We start from the raw sequence: 6,351 nt of genomic DNA on the forward strand, positions 1-6,351 counted from the left end.
GTACTCAGTAAATCTTACCAATATCAAAACTATGGTAGAGTCTGAGGAGGGTAGAGGGTAAGATGTAGACAACCTTATCTCTACCACCTAGGAATATAGAGGCTGTTTTCGGTGAGACCCCCGGCTTGATAGTAGTTTTGCATCAAGCCTTAGACATAAGACACATAACACTCAACCATTCGGACACCGGCTGATTAGTGCATGTCCTTTGTCTTTTGGCCATCAACGCCACCACATATAATGTTTAAAACGCCTGTATATAATATTAGAGTGAACTCACGTATAAAATTTTGAGTAAACCCACACACAAAGTAAATCATAATCCAACCCCTGTTCGATTCCCCACCAACACGTGTATTTATAGGCTATATTTGTGGGTCACAACCATGGGATGGATTGGTGTTGCCCATACGAGAAAATGTCACTATGTAGCCCCATTTTGCACACCTCCATTTAATTATAGTTTTATCAATTTGGTCCTAACATGGTCCTGATAGGGCTCCAATATGTCGTTTAGAAAAAAGAAGAAAAAATATCAACATGGTCCTATTAGTCGTTTTAAAATTAAAAACAAAATAAAAAATCAAGATGGTTGTATCAAATAGTTGTTGTCGGGATACCCGGTTTTAAAAGTGAAGTTTTGTTCAAAATAATGGAAAAAATTGAAGGTGCCACCATTTCTATTTAGTAGTTAAAAATTAGGGTTTCCAACCCTAAACAAAAAGGTTTCTCCACTATGCATTTCTTTTTGAACGGCGCTTAAAGCATTGAACTCATATCCCTATAAACGTTCTCTGTATTTAATTGTTTCAAAATCGGCTGCTATCAGTTCATTGTTATTTAAAGCGTACATATAAAAGCATGTTGACTTATTTTTGCATATTATTTATAACGTACATAGAAGACTAAATTTCTGCATAGGTTTTTCTGAGTCGGCTAGAATTTTATTGGTGCTTTAAACGTGTTATACTTAAATCTTAATGGTCTCTTATTTGGACCGATTGTAGCTTTCAAAGATTTTTGTGGCGACTATATTTCAACATTTTTAACCAGTCATGCTTATATAAGGTTTTTTGTTGAATGGTTTTTCAAAAAGACATTGTATTTATATTATGTGTATTCTAAATTCTAATGACGATATTTGTTTTTTGTTATTGTACTGTATTCTTATTAGCGATGAACCTTACTCGACCCGAATCGTTAAACCGACCCCAAATATGTCCAGTCGTATGAAATTGGAGTATCTAAAAACAATAAACCCACTAGGGAAAATTCCTAGATCTACCACTCCGGGAGGCATTCATTTACGTAACCAATAGATGTGCAATAGATAAAAAATAATTATAGTTGTCGGTTGGTTGCGGATTAGTCGGGTTCAACCCCAGATTTATTCCGTTTAAATATCTTGGAAGGCAAAAAAATGTCGAGTGAAGAAGCTTGGGAGCATATCATCCGAAATTTACTAGAATAAGTTGGCTACCTAGAAGACGAACTTACTCTCGATCTACATGTGGAAGAACAACTCTTTTAATTTTAACATCGATTCTCAGCTCATTTTCAACGTATTATTTATCTTTGTTTTCGGCCGCCGGAATTCCACTTTTAAGGGTTAAGGGCTAATATTTTGGGGGCGAACTAAAGAAAATAAAAAGTTGTCATGGTTAAATGGGATTTGGTAACTAATGACAAGTCTAAAGATGGGCTAAGTTTTAGTAGCATTTTTGCCATAAACATGACTTTGCTTCTTTCGTGGAAATGGAGATTCTATAATTATCATAATTTCATTTGGGTAAAGATTATTGAGTCGATTCACGGATATGCTTGTAATAATTTTGATGTGTTTAACAAAGAAAACGTGGCACAAGGCACGAGCTATGGAAGCAAAAAGCTTACATTACTTAATTATAAAGATTTAATTTCTCTATCAACCATGAAAATGAATGTGGGGTTGGGATCTGTCATTTATGGTTGGATCATTAGATTTGTCAAAATACACGGAGCTTGATTTATTAAGAATAAAAAGTGCTTTATCAAGGATTGGAAAAATATAATTGGTATGTTTTGCAGAACTTCCTGGTGGCTTTTAGCCGGAGCTGATGGCTGGAAGCTGATAGCTTGTAGCTTAGGTGTTTGGCATGTACCTTAACCAAACAAAACTTTTTATTGAATATTAGTTTTTTTTTAAACTTGAAGCTTGAAGCTCCTAAAAGATTCTAAAAGCTCCTTACCAAACATACCCAATATGCGAATTTGGGATTGACGCGGAAAATCAGAATAGAGTGTGACATCCGTCAAATTTGAGTCTCGCGTTGTATTAGTTTATATACTTTTATTCCTTATTTTAAAACCGACTCAACATTTTTAGAACTTATTTAATTATTATATAATAATATTTTTGACTTCGCTCATAAATAAAACGATGTTTGTCACATTATAGTGTCGTTAAGAAAAACATAAGGGGTTCAAATTAATTTTCGTTAAGTTATTATAAGCATTAGAAACCTTTAAGCTCATATTAAACCATTATTGAAACTTGAGGGACCAAAAATGTAACTTTTATACCCACCTATATAAACTAACAACCCTAACCCTAACCATATAATTATCCCAGCCGCCACTTCCTCTCTTGAGCCGTTTTCCGGCGACGTCGATTCCGGCGAGCTCCGGCGACGCCACCTCCGGCCACCACCTCCCACCGCATCACCACAAAAACCCTAAACCTAAATTTAACATCACAAACAAATCACCCAGCCGCCACCTCCACCTCCTTGCCGTTTTTCCGGCGACTCCGACGACGCGGCTTCCAACCCCAAACACCTCCGACGCAACCTCCAGCACCTTCTCATTCTCTTCTCTCGAAATTCCGGCGAGCTCTCTCCCTATTCACGTTTTTCCGGTGACCGGAAAACCGGCCACCGGTACCGCCGTGCACCGTCTTTCTCTCTCCCTATCTCTCTTTCCGTCTCTCTCTCTCTATCTCTCTTTCCATCTCTCTCTCTATCTCTCTCCCTCGGCTCTCTTTTTCCTTTCTCTCTCTCTCTCTCTCTCTCCGGCCGCGGTCACAAATCTCCGGTGGTTTCGGCTCGGGTTTTTCTCGGTGTAGAACCACGACCTCACGATCACCTAATAGGTAAATTAATTTGGGTGTCGGTGTTATTAATTTTCATATATCGAATTTAAGATTTAAATTCGTTAATAACCGATTATATATATTTGGTTATATACTTTGAAACGAGTCGGTTTGGGTATGGAGTTGATTTGGCTTGGGGAAAAGATGAAAACCCGGGAAATGAATATATGTTATTTTCTTATGGGTTTAAATTAACAATTGTTATATTGGTTCGGTTGGTTTGTACATAAGTTGTTGAACGAGAGGTCTCGGGTTCGGGTCTCGTCCTAGCCGGTTTTAGTAGTATATTTTCATACTATAAAATTTATTGTTACTATTAATACTAATATCGTTACGTAAAGATTATTATTAGTATTATTACATATAACTTACTATTATATTTATTTATCATTAATATTATTATTATTATTATTATTCTTATAAATATTTAAGTTATTATTATTAATAAAGACCATATTATTATTATTTATTAAAAATCATATTTCTATCATTATTTATTAACAGTAATATTATTATACTTATTTTGTAAATTCGTTTAGAAATCGAACCAACATAAAGTATGGTATCATTATTTACTATCAATATTATTTATTATTATTTTTATCAACAACACTTTAACTAATACCAAGATTTCTATTCTATGACTATTAACATTAGTATTATTAATAATAATTATTGTTATAATTATTATACTATATTAGTTTTATTAAAAATAATTATTGTTATTATTATTAACATCATTATCTTATATATCTATATATATATCCAACATATCTTTTAGAATTGTTATTATCATTAATATCTTATCATTAATAATATTATTGTAAACTTGATTATCAATTCATTTTTATAAAACCGAACCCTTGATTTAAAACCCGTCTTGTCTCTTTTAATATTGGTTTAGTTATTTAAAAACCCCAATAAAATAATATTATTTTATTTTAAATTACCAATTAAGTACGAGTCCCTAATCGTTAACAAATTAACCGATAACCCGATTAACAACCGAACCTTCTCGTTCAATGTTTCAAATGAAGTTTCAACTAAAGTTCAAGTTCATTAATATATTTTATTTATTCGTTTTCATTTAGCTTTCAAGTTGGATTCGTTTGTTTCGTTCACAAGCTTTCTACATTTCGATCATTTATTATTTTTCGATTCGTCAATCGAGGTGAGTACATTTCATCCCCCGTTTTCCCTTTTATGTTTTGGGGGTAACACGCATACTTATTCAAACCAGAATGATTTATTATACACTTTTCTCAAACCACAAACTTTAGGGTATATGATACTTGGAATACTTGCTCTTTTGTGTGTTATATGCCTCATATTCTTTACGTGCGCGAGTGTTTATTTTTATGTTGTTGAGCCTCATTAAGTATGATCATACGCTCCCCTAACTACTTAGCCTTGTGCTAGTAGAATAGGGCCTCATTATCCGAGTATGTCGGTTGTTACCGAGTAGAAAGGATCCTCATTTACATATGTTTTATATGCCACGATTGATGTTTTTATTTATAGTCTCATATACGTTTGTGGATTTCGCTCATATTATATATACTCAACTATGAAATTGCTCACCAACATACGTGTTGACAAAATATTATTTTATGCATTGTTACAGGTTTGACTTTTATCGACTTGAGGACTTGTCGGAAAACGTTACCAAGACTATTAGGATATTAGTAAAACGAACAATATATTTGTTTACTTGTGTTCAATTTGTTTGTATGACCAAGATGTGTTGTTTATTGATTTGTGACATAAATGAGTTGATTAAATATTTTCACTTTAATAATGTCTTGTGTATTTGTCCAATCACGTTGCACCCCGGCATGTTCCGTCTTTGGTCGAGGGTGACATAGAGAGCGGAAGAGGAACAATTTATGTCATTTCTAAACTTGCTTGAACAACACAAGGGGACAAAAAATAATGATTCATGGGCTTGGGAGTTTGAAAATGAACAAGAGTTTATGATAAAAAAAAATTTAAAGAACAGATGAAAACTATTTGGAATAGGAGTATTCTCAAAAAAAAAAATTAATATTTTTATACGGTGACTTCGATTGAATAGGTTACCAACAAAAACTAATCTTTCTAACAAAGGGATGGATATTTCATGTGTAATGTAACCTTAATTGCAAAGTTCATGTATATTTTATTAAATACCTTGATTATTAAAATCAAATAAATAGTACAAGTCGAAAACTAGGGGTGTCAATTCTTGACCAGACCCGAAACCCAACCCAAACCCGACACGGAAAAACACAGGTTTTGGGTCGGCTAACACGACCCGTTTAAAAAATGGGTCGGGTTCCGGTTGACCCGTTTTCTAAACATGTCGGGTTCGGATTGACCTGTATAAAAACGGGTTGACCTGTTAACCCGTTTAGTTTTAGATATTATAAAATTAATTTTATATTCCCCCTTTTGTTTTAAAATGTATTGAAGAATTTAATCATTTTTCATTCCTCGTATTACCTTTTTAGGTCTCCTCTTAAATTCTATTTTTCGTGAACGACACTTTTAAATTCTCAACCAGAATTTCATTACCCAAGATGCATTTATTCTATTCATTCACCAATATGCATGAACATATCGTCAAATCCATCTATATCTAAATTGACTTACGCTTAAATTTCATTTGAATTTTGCAATATATGGTTTTGATTTGATTATAATTTGTATGTCTAATTATATAAATTAACTTGTTTAAAAAATATGGGTTAAACGGGTCGTGTTCGGGTCAACCCGAATTTATGTGTGTGCGGTTTAGGGTTGGCATATTTGACACGAATAATAATATGGGTCGGGTTCGGGTTCGGGTTACACATTTCAACCCGTTAACCCACTAACCCGCAACCTGTTAACCCGCCAACCTGCCAACCCGCCACGTTTGACACCCCTACCGAAAACAACACTGTTCCACTATTATACAAAAGCCCAGCGTGTTTATATAAGCCCAGTCCATAAACTTGAGTTTGGGATCGACTTTGTTTAAATTCGATTTAATTTAAGTTTTTAACGAAACGATGTTAAATAGCTTATTATTGCCTTTGTACTAACAAAAGAAAATTTAAAGGGGGGTCACATGGATGTTGTCATGTGTAAGGAAAGCCATCATCTAGATCTAAAACTTACATGTGTACTCGTACCTTCAATTTTTTTTTTTAATTTGCACCTTATTCTCCATTTTTATAATTTATTTCTTATTAATGATG

Source organism: Bidens hawaiensis, unplaced genomic scaffold, assembly GCF_021521415.1.
Source record: "Bidens hawaiensis isolate Kalapana, Puna unplaced genomic scaffold, B.hawaiensis_p1.1 tig00002123_1, whole genome shotgun sequence".
Taxonomy (NCBI): Eukaryota; Viridiplantae; Streptophyta; class Magnoliopsida; order Asterales; family Asteraceae; genus Bidens; species Bidens hawaiensis.